General features: G+C 36.9%; 1 long non-coding RNA gene across 1 annotated transcript in view; it reads right to left on the reverse strand.

Moving 5' to 3' along the window:
* Positions 1-17,745, reverse strand: part of LOC129146633 (uncharacterized) — a 57,971-nt gene extending 40,226 nt beyond the window's left edge. The window contains exon 1 of the long non-coding RNA XR_008553561.1: positions 17,684-17,745. This is a non-coding gene — a long non-coding RNA (uncharacterized LOC129146633). The remainder of the gene's footprint in view (positions 1-17,683) is intronic.
* Between the last annotated feature and the right edge of the window lie 738 nt (positions 17,746-18,483).

Below are 18,483 nucleotides of genomic sequence, written 5' to 3' on the forward strand. Positions count from 1 at the left end.
TCAAATGTTTTCTCCTATCTTTAAAATAGTGCTAGCAATTCATACTCAATGTAAGGATGTCAGTGACACATCTGATTTGACATGAATACCTTAAATAGAGACATCATACTGATAGATTTCTAGTTTGTGAGATAAGAGATTTGGAGATTAATTTGGAATTTTTATAGAATTACTTCAGGTAATATAATTACAGAAGTGATTATGAAAGGGTCTCTGCTGAAAAAGCTTGAAAGATGATGGAAAGATAGACTTTTATATTATTTCAACTAAGCGTAATGGGGACAAAATGAGGGAGCAATCAAATGTGGGAATGCACTGGGGGATGGTGGATTGGAGATGAATATGATGTGTAATGGAGGGAAGATTTTAAGTTATTGTAAGCAAAGGAGCACATCCTTAGCAAAGGCAAAAAGTCTGGAGAAGTGTGGGGCCTTCAAGACTACTGATTAGTCTGCAATGGCTCTAGGATAGTGCATGGTAATTAGAACTGTTGGGAAATGTATTTTGAGCTGATTCTTGGAGGGGTACAAAATGTCCATTCAAGATTATATTGTTATTCTGTAGGCAATGGAGTGAAACTAGAGATTTTTGGATAAATGAGAAACAAGATCAGATCTATATAAAAATAACTCTGATGTCAGTTTTAATAAACTTCCAGAAAGATGTAAACGGTTGAAGACTAGTTAGAAGAATTTTTAGGAAGGGGTCAAGCAAAAGGTAAAGATTAACTAGGATCCTTATGAAGTACCAGCACAAAGGGATCTTAAATGGTTGAATAGAATCCAAAAAAATGTGGTGATCTAGTAGATGTGGTTGTTTAAGGAAAGAGAAAGACAATGGCAACTGTGTAGCTTTACATTTGAGAGACTGTGTAATAATATTCATCAAACTAGGGAAGAAAGACAAGCCTGGGCTTGTTGATTTGGAGGTACTAATTTGGCATCCACTTGAAGATGACCACGCAAATGCAGAGATGAATTAAAAGTCTGCAAATGAATATTTGGCCAGGATCTCAAAATCAGCACTCCAAAGCTAAGGAAGCATTTATTGGATGTCCAACTGGGTGTTGGAAATTCCTGCCTTGTACTAAACAGAGAATGCAAACAATCATCTGAATAGAAATGATAGTGAAAGTCATAAAAGTGGGAGCTTGGTTAAGAGGTGAACATTGTGCAGTTCACATAAGATGATTAGAGTAGGATAAGGAAGGATGAGGACTCATCCCTGGGGTATGAGTCAACAAGAGAGACTGAGAAGGAAAAACAGCATTTAGAGAAGAACTCAGGAAGAGAGTCACAAAGTTAAGAAAGAATAGGTTTCACATTCTGGAGTCTATACACGCAATAACATGCAGATAAAAACAAGCCATTGATTAACTTACTGTAAATTGCTTTCCACCTGAATAAGCCCCATGGTAGAACAATTCATGGAAGTTCCATGTAACAGGGGTTAACCACAGAAAGACCAATGTATGGAAGTAGGTAGGGATAAGGAGCTGTGGAGACAGCAAAGGAAGCATTCCCTAGGATATGAATTACTACAGGTTGAGGGGAAGAATAAACAGTAGAGTCAAAATTATGAGTCTTGAGATGAGCCAGTGAAGAATGGTCAAAGATCAGTTGTTACTATCTGGACCCTGGACAAGTAATTTCAAGTTCCTGAATCTCAGTTTTCTCCCACCTATAAGATGTATAATTGCAGGATTCATAGGATAATTTTGAGAATTAAATGAAATGAAGCATCTGGCATGGGGTTTAATAATGCCCTCTTCCACTCTTGTCCCTCTTCAGTTTATATTGGCATACCTGCTCTTGAGTGTAAATCCTGATTGTGTCAGCTGATTGCAGAAGGTCTTATATTTAGAACAGATTCCAAATCCCTGGAAAAGGACAATTTCATCTTATCCATCTTATGCTTCATCACAGTTCTTGTACCCTTAAGTCATCTCAATGCCCTGGAAATCAAAAGTTTTGAGGCAATATCTTTGCATTGTGTTTGAAACTTTTCAATTCTGGCTTATGAAATGCAAAAAGAGTGAGAGGTACCCAAAATAGGTAATTATCCATACGAGAAGTTTCTGAAGTTAACCCATCTGTATATCCATATAATAGCAGAGGTATTGGTGACCATTTTCCAGAATAGGATGACTGTAGCCTATAACTAACAATCTTTTTAAAATTTAGCCCGATTGAATGCTCATGCAGTCTAGATAATTCGATGAAGAAAAATATGGGCTGTCTATGTTGATACATGTGTGGTGGTTAGGGAAGAGAAAATTATGAGTTAGGTTGACCTGTCAGAATGATTCCTATCTCTCCACTAAAGGATAAATATAAGTATAGTTTTAAAAAGTATGTTCAAAGTTTATAGTGGAAATTAGTGCTTCACTATAACAAGTGAGTAAAAAGATCATGTTTTATTTCAGAAAATTGGCACATAAAGGAACCTGAATGAGCAATATTGATTGGATAATTCATTCATCTATTAATATAACAAAGTGCTGAGACTATGTTCTCTGCTCTTTACCATGAGCTGGAAAAGGGTGTGGATTAGATAAAAAAAAAAGTCCCTGTTCTCATGGAGGGTACAGTCTAGTAAGTAAGATAGACATCACACAAGTAAAGACGAGGGTAAGAGACATTTTAGCAAGGCATTCTAGACACACACAATACAATGTCCTCAATCTAAAGGATAAAATAGCAATAACAATAATGATAAGAGATAGCATGCACAGAGTGAATAATGGGCCACACTCTATTCTATAACACTTTTCATATAACATTCAATTTAATTTACTTGTCAACCCTATGAAATAGGTATTATTATTATCTCCATTTCACAGAGGAAGAAATTGAGACACAGAAGGGGTCAGTAATTTTTCCCAAGGTCACACAGTCGGAATGTGGAGAAGGCAGGATTTATCCAGGATGTGATGCACAAGGTCCTATGAATTTAATAAGTGTAAATTAGAAAAACAGATTTATCTGAGAAATCTACAAGAATGATGTGTTTCTTCGGGTGCATTTGGGTCAGGAAAATGCACAGAAAAATCTACTTCTTAATGACTTTTTTAAAAGTCTGATTTATGAAGCTATAACCGACCAACTACTTTGATAACCACAAACACAATATTTTGGACCCGTGACTCTTAAATTGGGTCAAGTTTTACTGTCTGTCTTCAAAACACTGCTTATTAGGCACTAACATCCTCCTTTACATGTCACATGGTCTGTGTTTGTTCACATGGGAACAAGAATAGCAACAAAAGTAGCTGTTACTCAGAGCACAAAAGAGAAGATAAGTCTGAAAGATAAACTGTGTGAGTTATCAGTCTTTTTCACAGTCTTTCCCACACTAACCAGTGTCAAAGAAGTGATGCAACCTGGAGCTCAAGTGTGACAACAACCCAAGTGCTGCTTCGTGACTTTACACCCACCCTCCCAGGGAAGCTGTAGCAGATGCCTTTTGTGCTGGAGTCATAGTCCTGGACCTACCTCTGACTTGAGTGCAGTTTTTGGACAGCTCTGTGAAGACTCTTTGTTCTTGTGCCTCAGGGCTTCTGTCAAATCAAGAAAGGCTACTCAGCCTCAAAAGGGGTGGGAACATGGATGGACCTGGAAGGGATTATTCTAAGCAAAATAAGCCAGAGGGAGAAAGATAAATATGGATGGTGTCACTTAGATCTGGAATATAGAGAAACCAAACAAGGGTCAAAGACAAACATTAAAACCACCCCTTGAAAACTGCATAAATCTAAGATATCCAGAGAGGTGGGGGGTGGATTATTTCAGGAGCAGGGGAATGGAGGGGTAGGAGTGTGTGGGGAGAGAGGAGAACACAGTAGACTATGTTGGAGGACTTGGGTGCTTTGGTGGTGAGAAAGCTATGGTGACCACACCTGAGGGGAGATATCCAATACTGTCAAAATATTAAGAATGTAAAAACATGGTACTTAATTAAAAAAAAAAATAACTGAAAAAAAGAGTGGGTGGGGAATGTTAAAATTTTCTTGGGCGTTGCTTAACATGGGAAAGGTAGGGTTACAAAGTTATTTTAAGTCTGTGCAGGTAAGTCACAAAAGATGAAGTCTATTAAAAGACATCATCATCCAAAAATTGGATGGTGCCTGGAAATGGGACAATGATTGTTCTGTCATTGCTCATAGGAGGGAATTAGCAGATACTTTCAAAGAGATCAGAGAATTAAGGACATTACATAAAGCTGTATAGTGTTAATCATACAGGACAAAGGAAAACACCTTTCAAATTTCAAGAATAAAGATACATACACTGTAATGCAGAGAGCTTATAGAAAGTCATACAAAGTAAGAATAAAATAAAGATAATATAAAATGTTAAACACACCTGACATCAAACATTATTTTCATATGAATAAATGTACTGATGGATAGATTTGTTTATAAAAGAAAAAAAGATTATTACTAGAATTATAAGACTAATTTCAATTATAAAGTTGAATAGTAGATACTTCAAATGCCTCAACAAGATTGAAAATTGAAATATGGGAAAAGGCATACGATGAAAATGCAAATAGATAGAAAAACAAGGATAACTATTTTAGTATTAGAATCAATTGAGTGAGAAATTCATTAGTAATAGAATCATAGACAACTTAGACAAAGGATGAAAGTTGTAACATATTTAGTAATTATGAATATCTACATACCAAATAGTCTAGTATTAGTAATAATGAAGACAACAGAACAGGAACTAGAAGAATCACATTAGAAGAAAGATTCTAATCTACTATCATTGCATGCATGATTAAGTTTAAAAAGCAATTTAGGACATACAGGAAGTCTAAATGGCTTTTTAAATAATTCTGCTTGATTTCCAACAGTGAAAGCAGAACATATTTTTCAGGTATCCATGGAGCAGTCACAAAATTTGGTCATAAAGAAAATTCAATAAGTTTATAAAAAGTAAATAATAATAGCCAACATTCTCTGCTAAACATGTAATAGTACAAAAATTAATGTAGAAACTAGGGAACAAACAAAATGCTATGCTACCTCTAAATCAAAAGAACCCTTCTTAGAAGATTCTTGAGTCAAGATTCAAGCACCTATTAGAAACTGAATCATAAAAGAAAATACCTAGCACTAAATTCTTACATCACACAGCAGGAAAGAATACAAATAGATGAATACAACAGTAACATAAAAAACCAAGGGGAAAAAAAAACAACCCCACAACAAAGCAAATGAACACCAAAATAATATAAAGTACATGTAAAAATGTAGGCTAAAAACAATTAGATAATGCATAGCATTAACAAAATTCATGAGTTATCTCTTTGAAAAACATATTAACTGATCTACTCATGAAACAAATTAAGAATATAAAAATATATACACCAAAAGGTACAATCCAGGAATAACCAGAATTTACTAAAAGAAACCTAAGACATATTTTAGTTCAACACTTTGGAAGTCACTTTGAAGTTAATGGAATAATGAATATTCAAAGTTTTCAAGTGCTAATCCCTAGATTTGTAAATGTTACTTATTTGGAATGAGGATTTTTGCAAGTGGGGTTAAATTAAAGATTTTGAGATAAGAAGATGGCCCTAAAATATTCAGATAGGCTCTAAATCAACTGTCAAGTATATTTATGAAAGAGACTAAAAGGGGGGAGACATAAAAAGAGGAGTCCATAGGACTGTGGAGGCAGAAATAGGAGTGATGTGGCCACAAGCCAAGGCAATCTAGAGCCAAGAGAAACCAGAGGAGTCAAAATATAGCTCTTCCTCTACAGTCTACAGAGACAGCACAGCCCTGCTGGCACTATGATTTGAGACCTCTGATGTAAAGAACTGTGAGACTAAGTTTATAGTATTTTAAGGCTACCAGTTTGTTGTATTTACTACAGTATCCCCAGGAAATTTATACACAAAAATGAAATATATGACTGTTAAGTTCACGATTCTCCACTATGTAAAGTTTGTATCTATTTCTTCCATTTCACTTTCCTGTGCTAACTCCTGTCCTAATAATCTCACCTTCTGGCCTCAACAGACAGCACACGCAAAGGCCCTGAGGCAAGAAAGTGGCCTGTTCAAGGAACTATCTGACCTTCCTCCAGTATGTCCACAGCAAGATGAACAAGGGAGAAGGTGGCAACCGATGAGGCATTTTCCTGAGAAGAGTTTACAATCTAAAAGGAATTATGGCATCAGCCATTGAAGAAATATATATTTTAACACTTCTACACACTCTTCATCTGAAATGATTCCTCAGGGTCTCATTGAGTTAGATAATGAAAGAATCAGAGGATTACACCAAGGAGAAAGAAATAAGGACAAATTAGCAAGGCAGACAGATCTAGATAAAGAACAAAGGTAATTATACTGACTTCCCATTCTTCAAACAAAAAATGAATTTAAAGCATGGGCATACATGTGGGCCTGCCAGGTGTGTGCACACACATGTGTGCATACATACACATACACATGCAAAGATTGGTGCCATAACTGCGCTGAAGAACTCATAAACAATAATACTTATCTCAAAATCTCAAACTATTCAACATATTCAAATAAAATGGAAGGAGTTACAGCAAATGATTGCTTCTGCCTGTTTTCATTTCACTGTTTGGCTGTTCGCATTACTGTACACTCAATATTTTTGTCACGGATTATTAAAAGAAATCAAAAACAGTTGCTGTCAGCTGCAAGATCATTTGTTTGAAGTGCAATACCACTCCTTTTACACTCACACACAAACACACACGCTCACTCATGAATTAGCTCTGAACCGTGACTGAGTAGGCAGTGAAGAAAAATGTTGAATAATAAGTGATCTGCATCCCAATCTCCCTTCTGACTCCAATATAAATACATCAAGTCTTTAAAGGTCAAGGAATTAATAATTGTTTCCATCTTTTTCTTTCTTAGCCCCTTAAAATAACAGATACCCCTCTTTTAGTCTCAAATTTTTGTTGAATCTGGAAAGGCCTCAAGTCTGCTTCCAAGTTAACTATCCAATATCATTTTTTTGTGACTACATCTACTTTTGTCAGAACTGTCTTGTTCTGAGCAGTTATTCAGCGAGGTTTACGTTAATTTATTTGGTAAAGATTATGTCTCAGACAGAATTACTCAGATGTTACTATTCCATCCCCTACTAATAAGAACTGTGGCTTTTCAAAGACAGGGGTTTCATATCAATGATGCTTTCTATGTTCTAGGAAGATAAAGTATAATCCAAGGTATTTTTGTTATTTATTTATTGTTATTTTCTTACCTCTCGAAGTGTACATGCAAAATTAGATCCCCTTCCCTTTAGTTTAACTTGATTTAGAATAGATATATGCATGACCTTAATTACAAAATAAATGTACTACATAGTTACATGATATAGCACACTTCAGGCACCTTTTGCTTTCATCACCATACTTCTGATACAACTTCATAAAGAAGAGGAAGAAATTTTATTATCACATTCTACAAATGGGAAGTGCAATAAGCACTGAAATAAATTAACTTGTGAAAAACTACTGAGCTGGTCAGGGACCAGGCCTCGAGGTAGCCTGGATGCTCTCCATTCTCACCCAGGTCTTTCTCCAATTCATCACATGCCTCAGCCTGCAGCTCTCATCTCAATTGATTAGAAATAAGTGATTATGCTCATTTCACCTCTCAGAATAGCTGGTCAGGTAGAACAGGGCAATTGACTAACAACCAGAGAGTGAGTCTTTAATAAGAAAAGACACAAGTGATAAAAATTACATCTATCTATCTTATTTGAGTATTAAGTGAATGGTTTGTATGTTTCCAGAGCTTTCTCTGGCAGTAGGAATATAATAAGGAACAAGCAGACACAATTCCGGGTCTAAATGAATTTAGAAACTTGTGGAGAAACAATGAGTTCACAATCACTCCAATAACCGTATAACTAAAAACAGTAGGGAATTATGTCAAGTACAGGTTTATGGTTTTATGAAAAATCAAGTCCATGCAACTGGGTGATTTTTTTCCATGAAGACTTGAATTTAAATTGAAACATGAAGGACAGCAAGTCAAAAATGAGGACATTTTGGAGGACCTGTGCAATGACCCTGAGGCAAGAAAAAAAGCGGCAAGTTCAAAGACCTGGAAGAAAATCAGTCTGTTGAGAGAATGGCTAACAGGGGATAGTTGGCACCCAGGGAAATCTCAGGGGTAGACTCAGGGCAGTTCATATGGAGCCTGTGGATTGTTAAGAATTTTTGTGTATTTCAGGGCCTCCCTGGTAGCACAAGGGGTTAAGACGCAACCTATGAAGCTATCCGCAGCCACTGCATCATGAGTTCGATCCCCAGCCAGGGAGATAGCCACATGACACAGAAGACCTTTCCTGACTCACCCACTGCTCCCCTCAGCAATGTATTTTGGTCAATCTGCCTGTGCTGTTCCCAAATCTGTCTCTGGTGAATCCTCTCACCCCCACATCTCTTGCTTGTACCCCAGTTCTTGTATGCATAAATAAATAAATCTTTAAAAAAAGAATTTTATGTATTTCCAAATTAAGGGGGTAATCCCCTGAAGACTTTAAAGAAGGTAAATACTATGATTTTATTTCCATTTGTAAATAATCATTGTAGATGCTAGACTTAGAAAAAGATGGATGTAAGAAAGATGAATTAGGAGGTGACTGCAAAGGAATTTTTGTAATGACAGGGCCTCCCTCATGGTGCAAGGGTTAAGATGCAACCTATGAAGGTGTCCACAGCCACTGCAGCACAAGATCGATTCCCAGCCAGCCAGGGAGCAACCCACAAGGCGCGACAGTCTACTCCTGACTCCCCTCAGCAGCGTACTTTGGTCAATCTGCCTGTTCTGTTCCCCACTCTGTCTCGGTGAATCCTCTCACCCTCCACACCTCTGGCCTGTACCCCAGCTCTTGTATGCATAAATAAATAAATCTTTAAAAAAATAGAATTATTGTAATGACAAAATATGTACCCACACACGTGCATGGCACACAGACAGAAGCCCATGCCTGAGCACAGCCTCCAGCACACACAGCACATTGAGTGAGTATCTGGCTCAAACTAGGAATGCCATAGATAACTGGGAGTTTTCCTCTCAACTCCCACATGACTGAGTCTCATTTTGCTAACCCACTCATAATCTAAGATTGCCCATAACTTGAAACAGAAATAGCCGTTCTTCCTTTCCTGTAGCTGAATTTTTGTGAGTGTCATCACCATGAAATTTGCTTTCATAGTCATTTGAGTCTCAATTCTCTAGAAAACATTGAGGATTTATGCTCATTTTTATTGGAGATGCATATTTCATAGGGAGATTCTTACATATGTGATTTATAGATAGACATTTTGGATGATGGAGATAATATCCATTTGTCACATACTTTTGATAAACCTAAGGTAATACAGGACTCACAGGATCCACAGTTCTGTGTACTATACATTTTGTGAAAAGGCTCTATGGTAACTTTGATTCCAGATAGTGACAAGAATGACAGAAATTGTTGCTATTGGAGCTCATTTACACACAAGATGAAACCAGCAGGGCAGATGTTCCTAGAAAAATGAAATGCAATTTAAGAAAATAACTCTCTTTCATCTTCAAAAATGACATGGAAGAAATTTGGTTTCTGATTTTAAGAGGTAGGATTTGTGAAGAGTAGGTATTTTAAACCATTGTTCCCACCCACTTCTTCAAGGTTGTACTGATGGAACTGCAAGATCTACAACATTTGTACTTCTAAATTGATCCTTTTCCATATTGGTTCTATTTTAAGAGATTATCATAGGTGTGGGCCAAAAGGAAAGTAGCTATTTATTGGACCTTTGGTTAATAAGCACAAAAATAGAAAAAAGTTTAACTGAAGATTGAGTATATTCATTTGAAATGTGTCAGGCAAGCTATTTGACAGGCAATTAAATTGAAGTGTTGGTTTCTCTGGAAATACTTATAATTTATAGAACCATTCAAATGGTTCTATAGAGAATGAACAAGGTTCATTCTCTAAAGAGAATGAACAAGGTTTTTTCCCCCCAAAAGATACAATTTTTTAACAAAGAATTAGTGGGAAAATTCATACCATATAGTTGCCTCTTCCATTTAGAAAAGAGATCTTGCCTTCTTTCTTTTGTTGACAGAGATAGAGGAGAGTGGTATGTGTTTGTTTGTGTTTGCTTGATTTCTAAATGGTTCTCCACATTTTGAAAGTCTTCCCTTTCTCAGAAAAATTCTATACGTGAATAGCCTCACCATTAGAATTTAAGCCCACCTTCTTGTTTTTTAATCCAGAGTTCCAAAAATATCCAGTAACAAAGACAATAAGATTCATTCATTCAACTCAATATTTATTGAACACCTATTGTGGAATTACAAGATAGTATAATAAAAAAAAAGAATGGACCTAAAAGTCACAAGACTTGGGTTCTAACTGGTTTAGTTATCTAACTGCTGTATAAATTTGGGCAAATAAATTAGCTTCTTTGAATTATTTCATGTTTATTTTACAGAAAGTTACAAACCAACATTTTCTTTTTTTAGCCACTTATAATAACTAAATTCAATAATGTACTAAAGGTACAGTTATATATTTTATTGAGCATCTGTGCTAAATGTTTTATATGTCTCACACAAAGAATTAATATGTGTAGAGCATGGCAGTATGGTGAGGACACAATATCTACTGTTGAAGAGTAAAATGAGAGAGAAGCAGTATATGAAATTACAAGATACATCTAGGTTTTAATTTTTTTAATCACTAATACCCAAAACCAAGAAAATTTGGAAGAGAAGTTTCTCTGATGCCTTGCAAGAAAAAATATGGAAGGGGAAATGGAGAGAGAACATTTGGAAGGAATTTCATCTAAAACAGCTGCCTTGCTAAGTCCCTGTTTCAAATTGCCTGTTAGTTGATCTGACTTAAGACTTTTTTTAATCAAGAAACAAAATCTGTGGGGTTTGCTAGTTTTAATTCATTTGCACATTCCACTCAGCTACATATGGCAGCCCTGGAATGATCAAGTTTCCTTCAGCTTTATCATAAATCACAGAGATTCCAATGTGTCCTTCACAGCTTTAAGTTTTCAAAACCATCATGACTAATGAAATATTTATTCTAAGACCTACAGCCACTTGCATGGAGTCACGTTCCTTAGAAGAAAGTCTTTGACAAAGAGCCCATCAAGAAAGCAGCTGGAGGTCCCAGGCCCCCAGCCCCAACACCATCCTCCACTTTTGGCCTTCACATCTGCCACCTTCATGTTACCAAATGGCAACCCTCATAAACTGTGAACAGACCTTTTGCTCAACGCCACAGCTTTCAGTTGGAAACAAATCAAACTTTAAGGGTTCTACTTAAGAGTAGATTTTAGGAATTCTGATGGTTTTACTATTTTGTAAAGTGTCAGATTTCAAATCAAGTTAATTTTAAAGAGAATCTTGGTATTTTTACTAGATGTTTTAAAGTTTCCACTGATACACAAAGCCAAAACAATCATGATTATGAAGCTTACTCTACAAATTGGATAGTGGCCAAGTGCTTACAGCAGAGGAGAATGCACCCTCCATTCACTGCGAAAGCGGCAAAGATATGAATGACACAGGACTGGGATGACACAGAAATGTTCTGACCTCTGGAAGTAGATAGTGGGATGTGGAAGAGCATTTCCAAGAACAATGTTGGCAATTCCTCCCATGCTCCTTTGCAATGCAACTTGACACCCCCCCCATTAGGAAGTGAATACATTTCTTCTCTTATCTGACTAGTTTTGAAATAGAACGTAAAAAAAAATGATACTGCCAGTTAAGGATCTAGATCTTAAGAGGGCTTGTGACTTTTTCTTTGCTCTTTGGAATATTGAGATTGCCATTGAAGGAAACTGGTCTAACTCCCTTAGGGATGAGATGCCACATAGAAGAAAACCTTGGGGCCCCAGCTGACTATCAGCAGCAATTACAAAATGAGTAAGGAAAGGCATCTTGTTCCTTTTGCCCCACAAAGAATTCCCACTAAATACACTCAAGTACCGAAGCCCAGATAAAGACTGTAGAAGATCCTTCCTACTCAACACACAAAGTAATTGTGATTTTTAAGCCCCTAGTTTTGTGGTGTTTTTTAGTCTGCAATAAGAGAACTGAAGTATCTGCATTCTAGCTTTGGTCTTGCCACCAATTAGCTGTGTTATGTGGACACAATATTTGATTCTGTATATTGTACATGAGCTATCTCACATCACAAATGTGGAAATGTGAACTCTGTAAAAGCTGAAGTCCCTTTTTGCTTCAATGTTGTGGGAATTTCCCCCAACTCTTCTATTTTGAATTGCTGAGCTGACAGAAAACCAAAGAGTTGTTCTACAAGAATGACCATGAGGGGCCTCCCTGGTGGCGCAAGGAGTTATGACGCAAACTATGAAGCTATCCGCAGACACTGTAGCACGAGTTTGATCCCCCCTCTGGCCAGGGAGCTACCCACATGGCACAGCAGACCTCTCCTGACTCGCCTGCCTCTCCCCTCAGCAGTGTATTTCAGTCAATCTGCCTGTTCTGTTTCCCACTCTGTCTCTGGTGAATCCTCTCACCTGCCCCTCCTCCTGTACCTCTGGCCTATACCCGTTCTTGTATGCATAAATAAATAAATCTTTAAAAAAAAGAAAAAAAAGAATGACCATGAGGAACAGACCTAAAGGTGGATAAGCCAAGTGAATCCTCTTGTTATAGAACAAAATGCACAGAAAAAAATATACACGCAAACAAATAAAATAGTTGGTGCATACCTCATAGACATAAATTAGAAATTCATGTTTTGGAGAAACAGGAGGTTTGGAAGGTAAAATATGAGAGAAATAGAATCAGTTTAAATAATCATTGCTCTTACATGTCTTCCATCACTGTGGTTGAAGAGAATTTTGCAATGAGTGTGTATAACGTAACAACGAATGAGACATTACAAGCTGACTATCATCATGGGTCATCATCAGTTTGAACTTGTGTATAAAACTCCCTTAAGTCAACTATCAGGAGCCAAGAGGGGCCCATCTGCTTCCTTTAAAAATCTTACCCAGTTATTCAGTTCAGCACTTTTATGAGCTAACAACATCATCTCTGCAGACACTCTGCATAATTGGTGATTTCTGATTGCCTGGCTGGAATTCTTACTTGATACTTATTGTAATCATTGCCTGACAGGAACATTTCATTCTCCAGCATGTGTAGTCATAATTATTTTAGATTCCAGTGTAAAGTTAATCAACCCTGAAGGAGACTCCCTGGATGTCACCATAGAAGTAGCATTGAACATTTGTGCTATTTTACTTTGTCTGATCACTGTTGAATAAGTAATCATATTCTGTTTACAAAACTAGTCTAGCAAAATTGGACATATTATGTGAAACACAATCTGCATCTTTGGCAGATACCTACACCTGGTTATTGATATGTGCTGAATATCACTATCTAAGAAACAGAGTTATTCCAAATGAAAGAAATGTGCACGAAGTAATGCATTTCATTCTTTTTAAATTGCCTAGGAAGGCTGTTAAATGAGGAATTATTAGCAAAAGCTGCCTTTCCTACTACTCTCTCAGATTTTTCTTACCTGCCGTGACTGTTACCAAGTAATGTTGAACTGAAAATCTGTGACATTTTCTATAATAAGACAATTTCTACACTGACATAACATATAATCTCAAGGATATTTGTAGTCTCAAATACTTGCTGCTATGGCAACTTCCAAAGAACTCACTTTTCAAAATATTTGGATATACTGAGAGCTCTTTAAAAATTTACTAACTTTTCCAAAACCCTGATTTGATCTAGATCCTATTTTTATCTCCCTGTTAAAAAATATACCTGTTCATTGTAATTTTTATCAACTTGTTTTAGAGTTTAAACTCTAGGGGATTAAAAAAAACACTTTGAGAAATAAGACATGTGATGTATGAAAACATAAAATGAACATTGAAATTGTGATGCAATCAAGGCCAGCATTATCCTGGGTTCTTTACTGTAAAACATGTCAAATACTATAAAGTTGTAGGATTTGTATATTTTTAAAGCAGCTTCATCTAAAATTGAGACTTAACCCGGACACATGGCTTTTTCGTAGAAAACATAAATCACTCTGGAAACTAACAAGAAGTATAGAAAATGCACTGTCATGTTTGTGTGTCATTGGCAGCTTCCTTGTTGCAATGATCCTTTTCTTCCTCATCTCTTTGAAGGAAGCTGTGTAGTTAGGAGAAAAGACAATTTGTAGGATGTCATTTCCCAAATGCAGCCAGTATTCATAATATATTAATCCAAGGAAAACAATAATCCAGAAAGCAAAGTCTTCTCCATAACTTTTGAGAGTTTCCAAAGAAAAGCATTTTGTGAGAGGAAGCTAGCTAAACGTAAGTGTGTGAATCACATGAAAGAGTTAGCCATGAGAAACTTTTTCCATCTGAGGAAAACATAATAGAAAGCTTCTCTGAATGTGACCTGATGTTCTTTCTTTTAATTATATAAACCAGATTGTACACCCTCATCAGATATTAGATTTTGCCTCAATATTAAAAAAAATAGGAGCTTATTTGAATTATGTATAAAGTCATTATAAAAAGATATGAACTTTAAGAAAAATTGCTTTATAGACAGAATCTCATTGGATTTTCTTCCAAATTTCAGAAAACTTCATTCATTATCTGTGAATTGCTACTGTCCTAGAGTTTAAATTGAATTGAGTTAAAACAGAACTGAAAAAGTGTTCAGAATGGTCCAGTCTTAACATTGTTTAACAAAACATTATCTTGTGGAATGCCTGGCCTCTCAAGGCATTTATATTTCCATCTTACTAAATGACAGCCAATATAAACCTTAAAACCAAAGCAAAAGGGCAAAATCCTCAAGGTAGTTTAAATTCAGAAAGTAGATTCTAGTCTCAGCTCCTTCATTCCTCCTTTCATATGTCTCAGTGAAACTCCTACCATCATAGTTACATGATATGAAATAATTTAAATGTTAGGAAGGACCCAAGACATCATCTACTCCAATTCTTTCATCTTAGGTATGGAAATATTGAGACTGAGAGATGGTTAGGAACATGTTCAAGATCACATGTTTACCTTGATAAAGAGGTAGGACTAGAAGCTTTGTTTCTAAGGTTTGATTTTATCATTCATAAAATAAAGAGATGTATTGGTTGTACTTAGAGGTCTAGCCTTATTCTATTATAGTGTTATCATATACATAAAAGCACCAGAAGAGCCCACAGGAGGTAGATACCTATGATACTGCACTTTTACCTCAAGGAATATCTCCATCCAAGGGGAGGGTGGGGGAGAAAGAGAAAATGCAAAGTGCACATTAAATACTGGCACCTTCTTTTGTAACCCTAATGTAGTCAATGCCCAGCAGGATCTTTCTGAATATTCATGAGAGATTAATTCATTAAAATGTAACCCCAATGTCCTAGGAACAATAGCCAGAAAAACCCTCATTAAAATAACATTTCTGTTTATGCAAATAGCTGGGCTTGCTTCAAAAAGTGGATAGCAGATGCCAGGTGTTACTTTGCTTCATGTCTGCAGGATAGATCATGGATAAGGACAAATTTTAGCTCTGAAACCTATTTGGTCAGAGTTGGAAGTTATAGTGCAAGAAAATAGTCCCACTCAGGTAGCAACAGAAGACCTGATTTTTTAATAAGCCTACGGTCTCTCAGCATTTGGGCTATAATTTTATATTTTCCTTCTAGGTGGGTATAAATATATGACCCAGTTGTAGCTAAACTTTGTAGATTTTCTCGACATCACCACTATTGACAATTTGGGTGTGATAATTTTTTGTGGGTCTCATGTATCCTGCAATGCTGAGCACCATATAGTGTGGCCTTTACACTCTAGATGCCAAGGATCTCCACTCTAGATGCCCCATCTCCACACTATCCCAGTTGTGATAAACAAAATATATCTTTGACAGATATTCCCCGAGGAGCAAAACTGTTCCCAGGTAAGAGTCATACTAAAGGAATGGAACTGGGGTTGTCCTGTTTCAGTTCCTGGAAATATCTTCAAAGGTTTCATTCATTGTCCCTTCATTTTTTCCTGTTGTGATGATTAGAGTTTGAGCAGTTATTTCAGACTGACATGTGGAATCACAGTTTTGAAGACAGAAGGGTGACAGAACAGGAGGAGAGGGGATCCCTATGATCAGAGGGGCTTCCCTCTAGACATGCATCTGCACATTTCTGCACGTTTTTCACAAGAGCAACGTAAATTTATATCTCCATTGTTATGTTGTGTACCCTAATGGAGACTCAGTTTTCCCATGTTCAGTCATATTCTGTATTAGTAATTTATGGGGATAAGTATTTATGTGCACAATTCAGAAGCAACTGAAGAAACTAAACTTAAAGCTGCCTTTACCCTCACACAAATATTTCAAGTTATCTTTGAGATACACAAACATAGAACAGTGGCTCTCAAACCTGACTATGCATTAGAATCATCAGAGTTTTTAAAAAAATACTATTGCCCAGGCTGTACCCAGATAACATTCAGCAGAACCGTAAGGACACAGGTATTTGTATTTTGTAACGCTCCTCAGGTATTTCCAATATGCAGCCAAGGTTGAAAACTACTCATGTAGAGCATTTTTCTTCAAGTTCTGTTTGTAATTAATTAACCCCAGTTGCTTTTATTTGCCTTGGAAAGTTAAGGTATCTGCTATGCTCTGCGTTGCAGACATTCTTCTCCAAGATATTATGTTTTTACTTCTGAATACATATGTTGTTTGGGGTGCAAATGGCAAGAGTAAGATACAGTTGTGTGCCAGTCAGCAAAATCTGGCTGAAGAAATATTTTGATATCTCATATTGTTGGAAATCAATTATTGCACTCATTAAAGGTAAGCACTGTCTTCACCATTTGGGCAACATGCATGCTCACAAATGAATTGAGAGAAGCTAATGGTTAAAAACTAAACATAAGGAGTATGAATATAGAGTGAAGCCTGCTACAGATGGATGTGGGACTGCTATTGGGGTATATTTTGAAGTCAGATTAAAAAAAAAAAATTCCCAGAAGAATAATCAAAACAACTCAAAATGGGGGTCCAGCACCAGCCATGGTGCAGTTCTGGAACAAGAAGAGTCTTCAACACCATTAATGATCTTGTAGATCCTGATGAACTGTTCTCCCACCCCCTCACCCCACTACAATCATGAGGACAAAGAACAATTAGCTCCTTTACTTCCTTTTGCTCCCATCATCAATGAATACATCTTATTTCTTTTTCAGTGTTTATTGTTAAAAGATTGTTAAGTCAAATTTGCAGTGATCTAAGATTTACAACAGTCTATCATAATGGTGTTTCTCTTAAAGTGAAGGGAGGCAAATGTGGGGAAGAGAGAAGAAAAGAGAGCAAAAAACACATTGGATTTTCACGACAAGCCAGGCACCGTAGTAAACGATTCACTTAAGTCATCTCTAAAACTATTTCAAAGCAGCAACCACATAACAAGATGTTTATGAGCATCATGGCATATTGGAGGTGAACTAAACCTGAAAGATCATCTACTGATGAGAAGACAGATGACTTGTTCAGATTTCACTCAACAGTTTGGGGTAAAACTAGGATCATAATAAAAATCTCCTAGCTCAAGTTGTGTGTTTCCATTTACTACCCTCTCTCGCCCCACCCATGTCAACCAACTCACCATTTATGGAATCCAGTGAGTAGGGGCTTTTCCTCTTCATTAAAATGGAACAAGGAAACGGCTCCAAACTGCAAAACAAAGGATTTAGGAAAGATGAAAGACTATTTCCTGATTCCCTGGTGCCAGAATCGGCTTGTCTTTTTTTTTTTTTTTTTTTTTAAAGATTTATTTATTTATTTATACAAGCACTGGGCACAGTCAGAAGCGCGGGAGGGTGAGAGAATTCACCAGAGCCAGAGCGGGGAGCAGAGCAGGTAGAAGGACCAAAGTACACTGCTGAGGGGAGCAGCGGGCGGCAGGAAAGGTCTGCGCGCCATGTGGGCCGGGGATCGAACTGGCACCGCACAGGCTTCTGGCAGCTTCGCAACCCAGCGCTCAACCGCTACGCCACTGGGGAGGCCCAGAATCTGCTTGTCTTATGAGGAAGTTGTGGAATATCCCTTTCCAGATCTCTTGTTAGATTTATTTTATTGTCATTATACCTCTCTATGTGCCTAGAGGTAAAAAGTGGGGATTCTAGTGCAGCAATCCCATGAGACAGCTGCAGCATCTCTAGCCTGTACAGCAAAGGTGAAGAGTTCTGCCTGGGCTCCTCTCCTTACCACCTCCTTGGCCCTGGCATGGACGGCCTTCTCATCACAGTTTTTCCAACAATAACAATAACAGCCTATTTTTGTTTCTTACTTACTATGGGCTAGCACTTCCTACAGCAATTTGCATGCTTTTTTAAAATTTACATATGCTTATTGTACTATATTATAGATAAAGAAACAAAGAGGTTAAAGTAACTTGCTTAAGGT

Source organism: Talpa occidentalis, unplaced genomic scaffold, assembly GCF_014898055.3.
Source record: "Talpa occidentalis isolate TD23 unplaced genomic scaffold, MPIMG_talOcc4v2.1 talOcc4.3, whole genome shotgun sequence".
Taxonomy (NCBI): Eukaryota; Metazoa; Chordata; class Mammalia; order Eulipotyphla; family Talpidae; genus Talpa; species Talpa occidentalis.